Source organism: Hypanus sabinus, chromosome 5, assembly GCF_030144855.1.
Source record: "Hypanus sabinus isolate sHypSab1 chromosome 5, sHypSab1.hap1, whole genome shotgun sequence".
Lineage (NCBI taxonomy): Eukaryota > Metazoa > Chordata > Chondrichthyes > Myliobatiformes > Dasyatidae > Hypanus > Hypanus sabinus.
In genome coordinates, this window is record NC_082710.1 from 78,777,455 (window position 1) to 78,796,200 (window position 18,746).

The window sequence follows — 18,746 nt, forward strand, 5'->3', positions numbered from 1 at the left end:
TTTAAATCGGCAGAAATTCGTATCGTTGAAGACTATCCTCCTGAAATCTTTGCCGAAAGAAGGAAATACCGAGAAGTCGTAAGTGAAATGTATAAAATAGATTTATACCCCTCTCTTCGCTACCCAGCAAGACTGATAATCTTTTCTGAAAAGTCTCAGTAACTGAGAATCTACTCTCCCCAGGAGGGATGGGAGTACATTAAAAATCTTAAATTTAAACCTACTGAATAAAATCTTAAAGTTAACCCATTTACTCAACAGGTAATTCTGAAGTATTTTGTTGTATGAGATGTATATGAATTTTCTGAGCTAAGTTTATTCTATACTTTTTTTAGTCTCTGGTATGGGATGTGGCTGATAAAATTTTTTCCCTATTAATTATTAGTATATACATAACTATTCTGTAGGGAACTTTTATAGTATTATACTCTGATGGTCTGCACAGGACCTGTCGCATATTAATCTTTTTATTTCTCTTATTTGTTTCAATACTAATATAGTTTTAGGTTTGTTATACTCATGTATTCTTTTTTCGAGAGAAAGAACTTTGTAATATTATTTGCTCGGATTTATTCTTTTTTGAATATGTGATTAAGATACTTTAGCTGATTTTAAGATGCCGTTGCCGATTATGTTTTTATTACTGTTAGACATAACATTGTAGTAGTCGAACTTTGTACTTTTTATTATGGCTATTTTGCGTGGGATTTTTGCTTTAATTTAATATACGTAGCTGCAAAATGGAGAATAGGGTCAAGGGTTATTAGTTTATCATGTGGCCAGCCTATTGGTCATTGGATTTCTCACCTTTTGGGAGGGGGGAGGGGGGCTATTACAGTAGGTTTTTTTCTTGATTGGGCAGTTCTTTTGATGGATTTTTTTCTCGTAAATACGTCATTCCTTCTGGTTGTATCCGTACCTCTTGGTGTAAACTGTGCTTGCGTAACATTTCTTTTATATAATCTTAAATTCAACTTTAAACATGGATGTTAATAAAATTAATATAATATATTGGAATTGGAACAGTGTGAATCACCCCATTAAGCGTAAAATGATATTTTCAGAAATTAAAAAGACAACGCAGATATTTTTGCGCAAGAAAATCATATACGGAAACAGGATGAGGACAGATTTTTTTCAATTTTGGAAAGAACCTTTGTACCATTCGCTGTCGGATAATAAAATAAGAGGCGTATCTATCTTTCTTAGCCCCCAAATCCCTTTTGTACACTTTAATACTATTACTAATTCGATTGGAAGATACTTAATCGTTACTGGTTTATTATGCGGGCAAAAGGCGTGTGTATACGCACCTAATGTAGATAATTCTGATTTTTAAAAAGAAACTTTTTTCTGAGTTATCGAATTTGAACGAATATAAGTTGATTATGGGTGGTGACTTTAATTGTTGGTTAAAACCAACGATTGACAGGTCATCAACCAATCCGTCGCTTCCTAATAAAGCGGCGGCCTGTATTAATTCTTTTTTATTAGAATATGGCCTGGTCGATATCGGGAGATATAAAAACCCAAACAATAAATATTTCTCTATTTTCTCACACGTTCATCATAAGTAATCCCGAATTGATTACTTTTTTTTAGACACACGTTTGTTATACTCCGTTGTTGAGTGTGCGTATGACATCATTGCGTTGTCAGATCATGCGCCTTTAAACTTAACCCTGAAGCTTTTGGATAGCTTTTTTAAAATCTCACAGTGGAGACTGAATCCCGTACTGTTACATGATCCAACTTTTGTTAGTTTCATTAAGGAGCAAATTTCTATATTTTTTGAATTTAATACAACTGAAGGAATGTCAAACCTGGTTATATGGGACATGTTGAAATCTTCTATTAGGGGACAGATAATCTCATATTCAGCAGCTTTGAGAAAGAAAACTAAAGCGGAATTGTCAGTGCTTATTAATAAAATTAAAGACATGATAAAGCTTATTCAGTTAAACCTACAGAGGACCTATATAAAGAAAGAGTCGAACTTCAATCACAGTATGATTTGCTTCTGACCTTTCCCATTGAACAGCAATTTTTTAAATCCTAAAGTTTATTTATATACATGGGGAAAAATCTGCTAAGCTTTTGGCGGGCCAGTTAATGGCTGGGAAGGTCAGAAGACAGATTTTAAAAATTCGTAGACCAGATAGAATTGAAACTTTAGATCCTTATGAAATTAATAAGATATTTATGGATTTCTATTTTAATCATTATAAATCTGAATTCTCTGATAGTACTATTACTATGAATAGATTTTTGTAAAGGTTAGATATACCTCAAATTTCGACTCAAGATGTTGATATATTAGATGCACCTATTAAACAAGAGGACACAGCCAAGGCTATATAGGTAGTGATAGCTGTGTGGAACGAGCTTCCAGTAGAAGTGGTAGAGGCGGGTTCGGTATTGTCATTTAAAATAAAATTGGATAGGTATATGGCCAGGAAAGGAATGGAGGGTTAGGGGCTGAGTGCAGGCCAGTGGGACTAGGTGAGTATAAGCGTTGGCACGGACTAGAAGGGCTGAGATGGCCTATTTCCGTGGTGTAATTGTTATATGGTTATATTCTGTATGCATTTAGGGAAAGCTCTGGGACCTGATGGTTATACGGTAGAATTTTACAAGCCTTTTCATGTGTTACGTACCCGTGGGTATCTTGTACTTGTCACGTGACAGTGGTGTTGAAGCTATACTGGACCTAAGGTAGTGGTCTTGTGATGGTGGAGTGACGTCATTTTCCCGCCAGTAGAGATCATGTGACAGGTTTTTTTTTTACAGGGTATAAAAGGAGGACTCCTCCCTGTGAGGAGGGGCAGTTCATGGCTGGATTTGCCATTTTGACTCCATGCTACTGCGTGTTCCAATATTATGACGCAGTTTGGTTGAAAGATGGAGTTTTATTTCATGCCTAAAGTTTAAAAGGTCATTGCCAGCAGTTTCTTTATAATACTGCCAGTTAAAAGTCAGTGGAGAGTGAAGATCGGAGCTCGGGAGCTAAAAGAACGAGGAAAGTCGATTTCGACGATGAAACAGGTTCGACCTTGTTTGATTCGGAAGGAATTCGTTGGCTGTCCCCATGTTAATCCCTGCGAAATATAGCAGAAAGGATTGGGTATAGTTTTGTAAAGGAAAAGTCAGTGCCTTTAAGCCGTTTCATTTTCATCTTCGTAAATTCTCCGGGAAAAGTATAGTTCGACTGGGAACCGCAACAACATGACGTGAAAGAGAATTTAAATCATCTAAAAAGTCTCTCCTTTAATGGACTGTAAGTATTTTGAATTTTTGCAGTACTACTTTGAAGAACTGTTTAAGCTTTATTGCTTTAAGAACTGTTTAAGCTGCTGCACAGCAGCTGATTTCCGGTTACATTAGTGGTTTGTTTACTTTTTGGGGGTTTGTTTTTCAGTATTTAATAAATGTTTTATTTGTTATAAAAACCCCTGCCTCACTTATATATTTATTGTTGCTGAATCCGTAACACATGCAATGCTTATACCACATCAAACATTTACCAATTCTATATCCTCTGGGAACCTTCCAAAAACTTCTTATGAGGCATTAATTTCATTGATTCCTAAAAAAGGAAAAGACCCACTGGAATGTGTATCCTATAGACCTATTTAAAATGTAGATTTTAAAATTCTCTCTAAGATTTTAGCTAATAGATTTGAGAATTTTTGCCTAATGTTATCTCAAATGATCAAACAGGATTTATTAAAAATAGGTACTCACATTTTAATATTCAAAGATTGTTAAATATTATTTATTCACCCTCAAAGAATCTGAATGTATTGTATCTCTGGATGCAGAGAAAGCCTTTGATAGGGTGGAGTAGCCTTATTTATTTCAGGTTTTGAAGAGGTTTAAATTTGGCCCGTGATTTATTTCCTGTATTAAATTGATTTACCACGCCCCGGTGGCTGCAGTTATAACTAATAATCAAAAGTCTCCTTATTTTAGATTATATAGAGGAACCCGTCAGGGTTGTCCTCTTAGTCCTTTATTATTTAATTTGTGTTTAGAACCACTTGCTATGGCTCTTAGGGATTCTAATTCTGTGTAGGGTATTAAGAGAGGGGATGTACATAAGGTTTTGTTATATGTGGATGATTTATTAGTTTACAATTCAAACCCTAGGAAATCTATTCCTTTTACGCTATCTATATTTAAGGAATTTAGTACTTTCTCTGGATATAAACTTAATTTACATAAAAGTGAATTATCTCCTATTAATTATTATGATTATTATGATCAAGTACCTTTTAATATTGCTAAAAACCATTTCACTTACCTTGGTATCAAAATTACTAAAAATTTTAAAGACCTATGTAAGTATAATTTCTCCCCTCTAATTGAATATACTCATCAAGCACTTTCTAAATGGTCGCCTATGTTGATGTCATTGATAGGTCGAATTAATGCTATAAAAATGGTTATTTTACCGAAATTTTTATATATATTTCAAGCAGTTCAAGTCAAGTCAAGTCACTTTTATTGTCATTTTGACCATAACTGCTGGTACAGTGCAAAGTAAAAACGTTTTTCAGGACCATGGTGTGACATGACACAGTACAAAAAACTAGACTGAACTACGTGATATAAAAAAAACAACACAGAGAAAGCTACACTAGACTACAGACCTACACAGGACTGCATAAAGTGCACAAAAACAGTTCAGGCATTACAATAAATAATAAACAGGACAATAGGGCAAGGTGTCAGTATAGGCTTCGGGTATTGAGGAGTCTGATAGCTTGGGGGAAGGAACTGTTACATACTCTGGTCGTGAGAGCCCAAATGCTTCGGAGCCTTTTTCCCAGATGGCAGGAGGGTGAAGAGATTGTATGAGGGGTGCATGGGGTCCTTCATAATGCTGTTTCCTTTGCGGATGCAATGTGTAGTGTAAATGTCTGTGATGGCGGGAAGAGAGACCCTGATGATCTTCTCACTATCTGCTGTAGGGTCTTGCGATCCAAGATGGTGCAGTTTCCAAACCAGGCAGTGATGCAGCTGCTCAGGATGCTCTCAATATAACCCCCTGTAGAATGTGAAGAGGATGGTGGGGGGCGGGGGGAGGTGGGAGATGGACTTTCCTCAGCCTTCGCAAAAAGTAGAGATGCTGTTCCATCTTTTGTTCCAAAAACATTTTTTTGATAAAATAGATTCTATGATTCTGACTTACAAAATAACAAAAACTCTAGAGTGAATAAAATTTTATTTCAAAAATCAAAACAGAATGGAGGACTGGTCTTACCAAACTTTAGATTTCATTATTGGTTAATATTCGTTATATTACTTTTTGGATTTATGATATAGATAACCAGGATTGCCCTCCATGGTTACATTTGGAGGAAAATTTGGTAATGGAGTTTTCTTTAACTTCTCTATTAGGACCTCCCCTTCCTTTTTCATTCTCCAGATTAGGTAGACAAGCTGTCAACCCTATTGTTAAACATACTTTAAAAATCTGGTTTCAGTTTCATAGATTTTTTGAATTAAATAATTTTTTACTCTCTAGTAATATTTATTCTAATATTTTTTAAACCATCAACTCTGGATAAGGCTTTTTTAACATGGAAAACTAAAGAAATAAAAACCTGTTTAGATTTGTTCTTACCGGATTGTTTAATGTCTTTTTCGCAGTTAATGGATAAATATGACATCTCTAATACACATTTTTTAGCTACTTACAGGTTAGGAATTTTTTTACGTGATTTTCTACCGAATTATCCCTTGGCCTACTCTTCAAATTTGGCTTATGCTATTTTTCAGCTTAAACCATTTCAAAAACTATTAATAGCTATCATTTATAAACAGTTAATGAATGCTGGGATGTTGCCTAGTGATACGGTTCAACGCACTTGGGAACTAGAACTTCAACATTTACTTTCAAATGATCAATGGAGTAAAATTTATTATCTTGTTAATAATTCATCTATTTATGCACACCATTCCTTAATTCAGTTTAAGATAGTACACAGGGCGCATATGTCCAATGATAAATTGGCGCATATTTTTCCTAATATAAGCCCTATTTGTGACAGATGTAACGTAGAAGTGGGTACTCTAACTCATATGTTTTGGTCCTGTGTAAGCTGAAACAATTTTTGGAGGGATGTGTTTAGAATACTATCTAAAGTTATAGATGTGGATATTCAACCCAATTCACTTATGGCAATTTTTGGGATTATTCTAGAGGAAGTAGGTAGAGTATCTGCTTCCACTCAGCATCTAATAGCCTTTTCAACTTTACTGGCTAGGAGAGCTATCTTGTTATTACTGGAAAGATTCTAATCCACCTACTGTCTTTTATTGGCTCTCCTCCGTTATGTCATGTCTAAGCTTGGAGAAAATTCTGATCAACAGTACCATGCCACCACCTCTTTTGCCTCCCTCCCTGTCCTTTCTGAAACACCTAAAGCCTGGCACTCGAAGTAACCATTCCTGCCTCTGAGTTATCCAAATCTCTGTAATGGCCGCAACATCGTAGCTCCAAATACCGATCCACACTCTAAGCTCATCTGCTTTGTCCATAATCCCCATTGCATTAAAATAAACACATCTCAAACCATCAATCTGAGCTCGTTCCTTCTCTATCACCTGTCTTTCCTCCCTCACAGTCTCCAAGCTTTCTCTATTTGTAAGCCAACCGCTTGTTCCTCCATCACTTCAGTTTGGTTCCCACCCCGCAGAAATCCTACTTTAGACTCTCCCCAAAAGCCTTAGCAAATCTCCCCGCCAGGATATTGGTCCCCCAGGGATTCAAGTGCAACCCGTCCTTTTTGTACAGATCACTCCAATGATCCAGAAATCTAATCCCTGCCCCTTGCTCCAATCCCTCAGCCACATAGTAATCTCGAGATCACTACCTTTGTGGTCCTGCTTCTCAACTCTTTGGAATTCCTCTCCTTATTGGAGTATCTGGAATGGCAGTTATGGAGGTAACATGCTCCACCTCAGGAGGTGGGAGATCAGGGAGTTGATCAGTGTCCCGGACAACTTCACATGAGGGATGTGCACTGAGGTGCAGCTCCTGACTGATGGTGTGAAGGAAATGGAGCAGGAGATGGACAGACCTAGAATTTCCAGGATGCTGAGACCAGAGATTCAGTGAGTTGGTCACACCTGAGGTCAGGCTGCAGATTGTTGGGTGACCACGACTGGAACAGGGAAGAGTCAGGCAGTGCAGGGTTTCCCTGTGGCTGTGACCCTCAGCAACCAGTGCACTGCTTTGGATACCCCTGGGAGGATGACGAACCAGAGACTGCAGCCCGTCAGGTTGGTGGTATTGACACCCCAGTCTGATGCTCCGCGGGAGGAAAGGTCAAGCAGAACAGTAATGACAGGAGACTCACAAAATGGGGGATGTGTAGGAGATTTTGTGGCAGCAACAGAGATGACACAATGGTGTGTCGCCCCCTGTGTACTGGGATCAGGCACGTCCCAGAAGTGCAGGATTTCCTGAAGATAAACTTGCTGGTTGAGTTGTTAGTAAGGAAGCCAAATGCAATGTTAGCATTCATTTCAAGAGGACTGCAATTCAAAAGCAAGGATGTAAAGCTCAGACTTTGCAAGGCATCAGTCCGATCACACTTGGAGTATTGTGAACTGTTTTGGGCCCCTTATCTAAAAAGGTACATGCTCACATAGGAGAGGGACTAGAGATGGTTCACAAAAATTATCCTGGCAATAAAAGGGTTAACGCATGAGCATTTTTTGATGGCTGTGGGCCCGTACTCACTGGAGTTTAGAAGAATGAGGGAAATTCATTGAAACCAATCAAATATTGAAAGGCTTAGAGTCGATATGGGGAGGATGATTCCAATAGTGGGCAGTTCTCAGACCACAGGGCACAGCCTCAGAATACTACTACATACTAACATAAGGAGCAATTTTCTTAGTAAAGGGTAGTGAATCTGTGCTGCCTATGTCAGGATGTTGTTCACTGACTATAGCTCAGCGTTTAACACCATCATTCCCACAGTCCAGATCAAAAAGCTATGGAACCTGGTCCCTCTGCAATTGGATCATCTACTTCCTAACCACAATCTGTGCAGATTGGTGATAATCCACATAGATTGTGTGGATTAATGGAGACCGGCTAACCCCTATTGACATCAATGGTTCTGGGGTTGAGAGGGTAAACAGCTTTAAGTTCCTTGGTATCAACACACCTGAGGATCTCACATGTGGATTGGTGATAATATCTCCCCCTTGCTGATGACCAGCACTGGTGTATCTCAGGTTTGAATGCTTAGCCGACTACTCTACTCCCCCTATATCCATGACTGTGTGACTAAGTACAGCTCAAATGCCATCTCTAAATATGTTGCATACAACCATTGTTGCTGGAATCTCAGATTAAGGTGACTGGGCATACAGGAGTGACATATACCAGCTACAACTTTGCACTTAATGTCAGTAGGACAAAAGAGCTGACTGAAGGATGGGTAAGGCGAGGGAACACGAACCAATCCTCAGAGGGATCAGAAGTGGAGAGAGTGAACAGTCAATATCTCTGAGGATCTAACTTGGTTGCAAAATATCGATGCAGCTACAGTATAAAGAGGGCAAGACAGTGGATATATTTCATATGTTTGAAGACATTTGGTTTGTCACTTTAAAACACTCAAAAACTGCTATACATGTATTCAATATATGTTATTTCTGTTTTTGTACTGTTTTTGTAATCTATATAATATACAATAATATAAAATATACAATATATAATATACAATAATATATAGCATACATATCCATATACACACAAGCTGTAATTTACTTATTCTTTCTGTATTGTCATGTAAAGCATTGAACTGCTGCTGCTAAATTAACAAATTTTATGACACTTGCGGTGGTAATAAACTTGATTCTGGTTCTGACTCGGAATTCATCCCCAAATATACCCAATGTGGCCAATTCATTGGGTATATTTAATGCGGAGGTTCCAGATTGTGGGGAGGAAAAGAGAGGTTGAGAGCATTCAGAGATCTATCATGATCTCTTATTCCTGGCAGAATGGTGCAGCAGACAGGATGGGTCTAATGGCCTCATTCTGCTCCTGTGTCTTATGGTCCAATGGTCTCGGAGCAGCTGCAGGACATTTGAAATGGAAGGTTGAGCAGCCAGACATCATGGTGGACGGTGCATGTTGGTAATAGCAACGTAGGGAGGAGGAGGGATGTGGTCATGTGCAGTGAATTGAGAGAAATAAGACAGAAACTAAAAAATAGTAAGCTTGGTATTACTCCCAGTGACAATTGTTAGTGCAGAGAGGTATAGAGAGATACCACTGATGAAGGTGTGGCTGCGAAGCTGGTGCAGGGGCAGAGATTCAGTTTCATGGATCAACGGGGATAACTTCTAGGGATGATTGACAGAAACTGTTCACTCCCCAGGGTCTTCATGGGAAGGAACAGTTTTCTCCCTCCTAAAACTGCAGGGAATAGTTTTAACGTGACAGGTTGGAGGTTTAAAGAGGATCTGAAGGGTGAGGTGATGGAGGTGGATAAAATTATGTGAGACATACAGAGGTTAGAGAGACAGAGTCAGTTTCCCTTGGTCTGGGTGTAAAACTAAAGGGAATAGTTTTAATATGGGAGGGGGAGATTTGAAGGGGATCTGCAGGGTAAATATTTCACACAGAGAATAGCTGGTATTCCAAATGAGCCACCAGAGGTGGTGTTGGAGGCAGAAACACACAAAGTCTCTGTTCATGAACACTTCTCAGAAACCTATCATTCACTGTGTTCATCCTGCCCTGGTTCAGCTTCCAGGTGCTGGGTCCATTGTTGTTTTCCATCTGTATTAATGATCTTGATGAGAATGTGGTAAACTGGTTCAGCAAGTTTGCAGATGACACCAAGATTAGGGATGCAGTGGATAGTGAGGACAACTAGCAAATCTTCACATGGGATGTGGACTAGCTGGAAAAGTGGCAGGTGGAATTTAATCCACACAAGTATGAGGTGTTTTTGAACATGGGTTTAACGAGAGAAATGTGTGGTTTAAAGAGGATCTGAGGAAAACTGTCCTCTTTCCCCAGAAGGAGGTTACAATCTGGAACACACTGCCTGAGGGGGTGGTGCAAGCTGGTATTTAAGGACCATCTGAATGAGCATTTGAATCACCACAGCAGGGTAGGAGACAGACCAAGTGCTGAGTTAGTGGAGACAGATTCTCGATGCTCAGTATGGACATGCAGAAACCACTGACTGTGAAAGTGCAGTGGGAACCTGGAACACAGACTTCAGGGTGGTCTTACCTAAAACATTCAGAACCCAGGACGAGTGATTGTTATTGAACAATGGTCACATAGTGAACCAATCCCCTCAAAACGTGACCAAAATGCTTCCATTCCCTGTGCACCTGTAACAATACTTTTATAATGGAATTTGGTGAAGTACTCTGGTTAATACTAGGAGAGAAGGCTGACAGCTTCGTCACAGTGGGAGGGTGCAGATATCTTCTCAGAGGGTAAGGGAACAAGCTCACAACTGAGAATGAAGGTAACAAACCCCTCTGCAGTACAGGACTGTTGTGGTCGGGGTTGTACAGGATAGAAACAGACCCTCTGGCCCATCACATTAATGGTCCCCATCACGCACAGCTACAATAATCCCACTTTCCTGGGTTAGTTTCATATCCCTCTGGGCCTTGCTCACTGAAGTACCTGTGCATATGCCTCTAATTATACAGTTCCCTCAACGTGGCATCACAGGTAGACAGGGTTGTTTGTTCTACTTGCCTTGTCAGCCAAAGAATTGCCTCTCATTAGAGTTCGACAAAACTGTTTAAAGACAGATTAAAAGGGGATCTGAAGGGGAAATATTTCACACAGAGAATAGCTGGTACCCAGAGTTAATCTCCCAAAATAGAATCACTGACTTATACAGAAATGAAACAGTCCCTTCGGTACAACGCATCCACTCCGACCAAGCTGTCGACCTGAACTCGTCCCATCTGCCTGCATTAGGCCCGTATCCCTCTCACCCTTTGCTATCCATGTAACTGTGCAAATATGTTTTAAATTTTGTATGTGAGGGAGAGAGAGGGTGCAGTGAGGCGCTGACAGACACTCACTGTTCCATGGGCAGGAAGAGGAGAGGCCGATTCCCACAATAAAGCTGAAACCCCCAACAAGTAGAGACCAACTCCACCATCTCAAACTTTCCGCACCGTGTCCGCACTGGACCGTTTCCGAGGAAACAACGTCGGTGACAGTGGGACCTCTGTGATGTCAGTGTGTGGTGTCATGTGACGGTGAATCACAAGTGGGGGGGGGCAGAGGGAGCTGTCAATCAGTGGAGCCGCTGGGAAACTTGCGAGCATTGTAAATAGAATCGGTATGGGGTGGTGGGGGCGGCGGATTTCAAGCAACAGTGACTCTTCCAACCAACTCCGGGAATTGGTTGTGTTACAGACTGTAATATTCACATTTTAATTTCACTTTTCGGTCTTATAAATATTTAATGTTTGCATTTTGTATATTTTTGTGTGGATAATATTTTATAATTTTGGGTAAAAAAAGTTGGAACAAGATCACTGAAACTTTCACGAGAAAAGAGCGTCACCAAGAAAATATCATCAAAATATCGTTAAAGCCAAAATTCTAACCCAAAGTAAGTTGTTATCACAGTATGCATATGACGACATAGAGTTCAAATTTCAAAGTAAAATTTATTCTCACTGTACACACCTGTCACCACATTCAACACTGAGCTTCATTTTCTGCGGGCATTCTTAGCAATCCTATACAACAGGAATTGTGCACTGTAAATATGAGGAACTATAAGCTGTAAACAGTGCAAATTCATAAAAATAAATAGCAATAAATAATGAGCATGAAATAACAATATAACATAATCCTTAAATGAGTCTGAAATGAGTGTAACTATCATCTTTTGTTCAAGCTCCTAGATGTTTGTGGGGTAGTAACTGTTCTTGAACCTGGTGGTGCGAGTCCTGAGGTACCTGTACCTTCCACCTGATGGCAGCAGTGAGAAAAGAGCATTGCCTGGGAGGTGAGGATCTTTGATGATGGACGCTGCTTTCCTACCGCAGTGATTCATGTAGACGTGCTCAGTGGTTGTGAATGTTTTACCCGTGATATACCGGACCGAATCCACTACCTTTTTGGGATTTTCCACTCAAAGGCATTGGTGTTCCTATACCAGGCCACTATGCAGCCAGTCAGCACGCTTTCCACCACACGTTTAGAAAAGCTTAGCAAGGTTTTCGATGACATGCTGAACCTCTGCAGAGACCTAAGGAAGTAGAGGTGATGCTGTGGTTTCTTCACAATAATATTTATATAATGAGTCCAGGACAGATCCTCTGAGAGAGTGACACACAGGAATATAAAGTTACTGACCTGCTCCACCTCTAACCATCCTTTCATGACTGGCTCATGAACCTCTGGTTTCTCCCTCCTAAAGTCACAATCAACCCCTTGGTCTTACTGACATTGAGTGAGAGGTTTTTGTTATTATGCCACTCAGTCAAGATTTAGATCTCCCTCCTATATGTTGATTCATCATCTCCTTTGATACAGCCCACAACAGTGGTGTAATCAGCAAACTTGTATATGGTGTTGGAGCTGTACTTAGCCACACAGTCACAAGTCAAAAGCAAGTAGAGCTGGGGGTGGGGGGGGGGGTAAGCACACTTCCCTGTGGTGCTCTTGTGCAGATGGAGATTGTGGAGGAGATGTTTTTGCCAATCCAAACTGACTGGGGTCTGCAACTGAGTAAGTCCAGAATTCAATTTCAAAAGAAGGTATTGAGGCCCAGGTCTTGGAGTTTACTGATTAGTTTTGAGGGGATGACGGTGTTCAATGCTGAGCTGTAATCAATAAAGGGCATCCAGATGTTTGAATCTTTGCTGTCCAGGTGTTCCAGAGTTGTGTGAAGAGCCAACGGGACAGCATCTGCTGTTGCTTCAGTAGGTGAATTGAAGAGGATCCAAGTCACCATTCAGACAAGAGCTGATATGCTTCAACACCAGCCTCTCAAAACACTTCACCACTGTGAATGTAAGTGCCACTGGGCAATAGTCATTTAGACAGATTACCATGCTCCTATTGGGCACCGATATGATTGAAGCTTCCTTGAAGTAGATGGTTTCCACACACTGCTAGATCGAGAGGTTTAAGACATCCAGCACAGGTATTCAGTTCTCAGCAAGATCTCAGCCAAACTGGATCCTTTCCTTGCATTCACTCTCTTGAAGGCAGCCTGCACATCATCTTCAGATACTGAGACCAAATGATCATTGGGAGACATTGGGGTAATGATCATTGGGGTAATGGTTCCTCCCTCTTCTGGTGGTCAAAGTGAGCATAGAAAGCATTGAGCTCATCTGGAAATGAAGCTCTGCTCTCCCCTTTGTCACAAGATTTATCTTTGCAGGAGGTTCTGGCATTCAAACCCTGTCGCAGCTGTTGAACATCCATCTTTTATTCCAGCCTAGTCTGGAATCTCCACTTCGCCCGAAAGATAGCTTTCTGGAGATCATACCTGCACCTCTTGCAGAACTCTTCATCTCCAGACTTGAATGCCTCTGATCTGTGCTCAACAGGTTCTGGATCTCATTGCTCACCCAGGGCTTCTGATTTTGGAAAACCCTGAATGTTTTTGAGGGGCACACGCATCCGCAGCTGTTTTAGTAAAGTCTGTAATGACGCCAATGTTATCGTTCAGGTCCTTAGATGAGTACTTGAATATGGTCCAGTCTGCTGACTCAAGTCAATCCTGTAACCGTTCCTCTGCCTCCCATGGCCACCCCTCAGTTATCTTGATCTCTGGAGTCTTGCTCTTTAGGCTATGTCTGTATGCAGGTAGGACGAGCACAGCCAAATGATCCCACTTACCAAAATGAGTTCTCGGGAGAGAAAGACAGGCATTCCTTATCGTAGTGTAGCAGTGGTCTGGTGTGTTGGGACCTCTAGTGCAACCGGTTCCTACATATAGATTCATTTTCTTTCAGGTATTTACAAGAAAATAAATATAATGGAATTTATGGTAACTATAAACTGCAAAGACAGACAGACAGCCAATGTGCAAAAGAAAACAAATCGTGCAAATAATAAAAATAAATATTACTGTGAAATTCAGTTGTAGGATACTTGAAAGTGAGTCTGCAGGTTATGGAATCAGTTCAGTGAAGTTACCTATACCGTTTCAAGAACATTACTGGTGTAGCGTAATAACTCATTCTGAACCTGGTGATGTGGGACCTGAGGCTCCTGCAGGTCCTTCCCTTTCTTTCTTTCTAAATCTTTTTATTATTATTAGTAATATGGACAGAATATAAATGATATATTGATAAAGAAATTACCAACATACAAATTCCATTACATATAAAAAAACATACATAATAGTTACAATATAAATGAGTTTACCAAGACATAAGCCATAAAATATATGTATGAACATGGTAAATATAAATATTTCATAATATATGATATAAAGAAAACAGAAAAAAGAAAGAAAAAAAATAAAAAATATATATATATAATGCAAAACTAGCTAATCTACTAATCTAATTAATACAGAAGAAAAAAGAAACAAAAAAAAAAGAGAAAAAAAGGGGGCTGTTTATAATATCTCACAAAAATAAGTATTCATCAATGCCGTCACTTCCGGTCCTCTCAACATACATAAGCTAAGAGCTGGGAAATCAAATGAACTTGGCACAGGGTCATATTACATCATATGAAAATGTTGAATAAATGGTCTCCATAACTTTTCAAATTTAATAGAAGTCTCAAAAGTACCACTTCTAATTTTTTCTAAATTTAAACATAACATAGTTTGAGAGAACCAATTAAATACAGTGGGAGGATGAATTTCCTTCCAATTCAACAACATAGATCTTCTAGCCATCAGAGTTAGAAATGCAATAATTTGACGGGCAGAAGAAGATAAATGCAGTGAGTCTAACATTGGTAAACCAAAAATTGCGGTAATAGGATGAGGTTGTAAATCAATATTCAAAAACGCAGAAATAATATCAAAAATATCTTTTCTTTTCTTTTTCAATCTTTTTATTGAATTTCATATATAAAAGAAACATAATATAATAATAAATAGGTTATAAATGCATAAGACTTGAAATTGAATTAGTAGTAGGATAACAATATCCTATTAAAATATCAACATAGAAACATAGTACATTATCAATCAAGTCTATAATAATTATATGAAAAAAATAAAAAAATAAAAATAATCATCAAAAGAAAAAGAAAAAATTATAAAATACAGGCAAAAAATATAAAAAAGTACTAAACTAAACTAACATGGGCAATAATAACAGTTTATTTGTATATGATAGTGCCAAAAACTCTGGAACTCCATACCTGAACAAGGATAAGTAAAGAGAAGGTCTGGAAGAGGCCAAATTAATTCATATGAAAATGTCGAATGAACGGTCCCCAAGTTTCTTCAAATTTAATTGATGAGTCAAAAATAGTGCTTCTAATTTTTTCCAAGCTCAGAAAAGAAATAGTTTCAGAGAACCACTGGAACGTGGTAGGAGGATTTACTTCTTTCCAATTTTGTAATATAGACCTTCTGGCCATTAATGTTACAAAAGCAATCATTCGTCTAATTGAAAGGGAAAACTGATTATCATCCTCATTTGGTATACCAAAAATTGCAGTAATAAAATGAAGTTGTAAATCGATATTCCAAACTGAGGAAATGGTAGCAAATATGTCCTTCCAATAGTTATGTAAAGCGGGACATGACCAAAACATGTGGGTCAATGAAGCCACATCTGAATGACATCTGTCACATTGAGGGTTAATATGAGAATAAAATCGAGCAAGCTTATCTTTAGACATATGAGCTCTATGTACAATTTTAAATTGTATTAAAGCATGTTTAGCACATATAGAAGAAGAATTAACCATTTGTAAATTTTTTTCCCATTTTTCTATTGATATATTATATTGAAGTTCTTTTTCCCATTCTTGTTTAATTCTACCTGATATTTCTGGTTGTATCTTCATAATCATATTATAAATAAGGCTGGTATTTAAGGACCATCTGAATGAGCATTTGAATCACCAGGGCAGGGTAGGAGACAAACCAAGTGCTGAGTTAGTGGAGACAGATTCTCGATAGTCAGTATGGACATGCAGAAACCACTGACTGTCAAAGTGCAGTGGGAATCTGGAACACAGACTTCAGGATGGTCTTACCTAAAACATTCAGAACCCAGGGCGAGGGATTGTTATTGAAAAAAGGTATTACTGATCACATAGTGAACCAAACCCCTCAAAAGACGACTAAAATGCTCCCATTCATTGTGCACCAGAAACTGTACTTCTATAATGGAATTTGGTGAAGTCCTCTGGTTAATATTAGTAGAGATGGCTGACAGCATCATCACAGTGACAGGGTGGAGATATCTTCTCAGAGGGTAAGGGGTTCAATGAAACAAGCTCACAGCTGAGAATAAAGATAACAAACCCCTCTGCAGTACAGGACTGCTGTGGTCAAGGTTGTACAGGATAGAAACAGACCCTCTGGCCCATCACATTAATGGTCCCCCTCACGCACAGCTACAATAATCCCACTTTTCTGCATTAGTTTCATATCCCTCTGGGCCTTGCTCACTGAAGTACTTGTGCATATGCCTCTAATATTGTTACACAGTTCCCTGAATGTGGCATCACAGGTAGACAGGGTTGTTTGTTCTACTTGCCTTGTCAGCCAAAGAATAGCCTCTCGTTAGAGTTCGACAAAACTGTTTAAAGACAGATTTAAAGGGGAATATTTCACACAGAGAACAGCTGGCATCCGGAATTAATCTCCCAAAATAGAGTCACTGATTTATACAGAAATTAAACTGTTCCTTCGGTACAACTCACCAAGTTGTCGACCTGAACTCGTTCCATCTGCTGCATTAGGCCCGTATCCCTCTCACCCTTTCCTATCCATGTAACTGTGCAAATATGTTTTAAATTTTGTACCTGAGGGAGAGAGCCGGTGCAGTGAGGCACTGACAGACACTCACTGTTCCGTGAGCAGGAAGAGGAGAGGCCGATTCCCACAATGAAGCCGAAACCCCAACAAGTAGAGACTGACTCCGCCATCTCGGACTTCCCACACCGTCCCTGTACTGGAACCTTTCCAGGGAAACGACGTCAGTGACAGTAGGAGCTCTATGTCGTCAGCTTGAAGTGTCATGTGATTGTGAATCACATGACTGGAAAGGTGGCAGAGGGAGCTGTCAATCAGTGGAGCTGCTAGCATTGTCAATAGAATCAGTATGGGGTGGTGGGGGCAGGCGGATTTCAAGTAACAGTGACTCTTCCAATCAACTTCGGGAATTGGTTGTGTTACAGACTGTAATATTCACTTTTTAATTTGACTCTTCGGTCTTATAAATATTTAATGTTTAGAGCCAACAAGACAGCATCTCCTGTTGCTTTGCTCGGTGAATTGGAGAAGATCCAAGTCACCATTCAGCCAAGAGCTGATATGCTTCAACACCAGCCTCTCAAAACATTTCACTACTGTGGATGTAAGTGCCACTGGGCAATAGTCATTTAAACAGGTTACCATGCTACTGTTGGGCACAGATATGATTGAAACTTCCTTAAAGTAGGTGGGTTCCACACACTGCCAGATCCAGAGCTTGAAGATGTCCAGCACGTGTTCAGTTCTCAGCAAGGTCTCATCCAAATCAGATCCTTTCCTTGCATTCACTCTCTTGAAGGCAGCCTGCACGTCATCTTCAGATACTGAAACCAAATGATCATTGGGAGACATGGGGGTGGGTAATGGTTCCTCCCTCTTCTGGTGGTCAAAGCGAGCTCAGCTGGAAGTGAGGTTCTGCTCTCCCCTTTGTCACAAGATTTACCTTTGCAGGAGGTTCTGGCATTCAAACCCTGCCACAGCTGTCGAGCATCCCTCTTTTATTCCAGCCTAGTCTGGAATCTCCACTTTGCCCAAGAGATGGCTTTGCAGACATTACACCTGTACTTCTTGTAGCATTCTTGATCTCCAGACTTGAATCCACAGCTATTTTAGTAAAGTCTGTAATGACACCACTGTAGTTGTTCAGGTCCTTCAGATGTGTTCCTGAACATGGTCCAGTCTGCTGACTCAAGGCAATCCTGTAACTGTTCCTCTGCCTCCCATGGCCACCTCTCGGTTATCTTGATCTTTGGAGTCTTGCTCTTTAGGCTATGTCTGTATGCAGGTAGGACGAGCACAGCCAAATGATCCCACTTACCAAAATGAGTTCTCGGGAGAGAAAGACAGGCATTCCTTACCATAGTGTAGCAGTGGTCTGGTGTGTTGGGACCTCTAGTGCAACAGGTTCCTACATATAGATTTATTTTCTTTCAGGTATTTACAGGAAAATAAATACAATGGATTTTATGAAAATTATAAACAGCAAAGACTGACAATCAACGTGCAAAAGAAAACAAATCAGGCAAATAATAATAAATAACTATACTGTGAAATTCAATTGTAGAATACTTGAAAGTGAATCTGCAGGTTATGGAATCGGTTCAGTGAAGTTACCTACACAGTTTGAAGGGCGTGACTTCTGTAGCGTAATAACTCCTCCTGAACATGGTGATGTGGGGCCTGAGGCTCCTGTATGTCCTTCCCAATAGCAGCATAGTGAGGTGGATGAAGGGTGTTGTTGATGATGGATGCAGTTTTCTTGCAGAAGTGCTATTTGTAAATGTACTGAATGACAGGGAGGGCTTT

At 39.6% G+C, this 18,746-nt stretch overlaps 1 long non-coding RNA gene across 1 annotated transcript in view; it reads right to left on the reverse strand.

The window, feature by feature from the left end:
* LOC132393723 (uncharacterized) overlaps positions 1–18,384 on the reverse strand; it is a 35,292-nt gene extending 16,908 nt beyond the window's left edge. Inside the window, exon 1 of the long non-coding RNA XR_009512054.1 lies at positions 16,991–18,384. This is a non-coding gene — a long non-coding RNA (uncharacterized LOC132393723). The remainder of the gene's footprint in view (positions 1–16,990) is intronic.
* Positions 18,385–18,746: the final 362 nt, after the last annotated feature.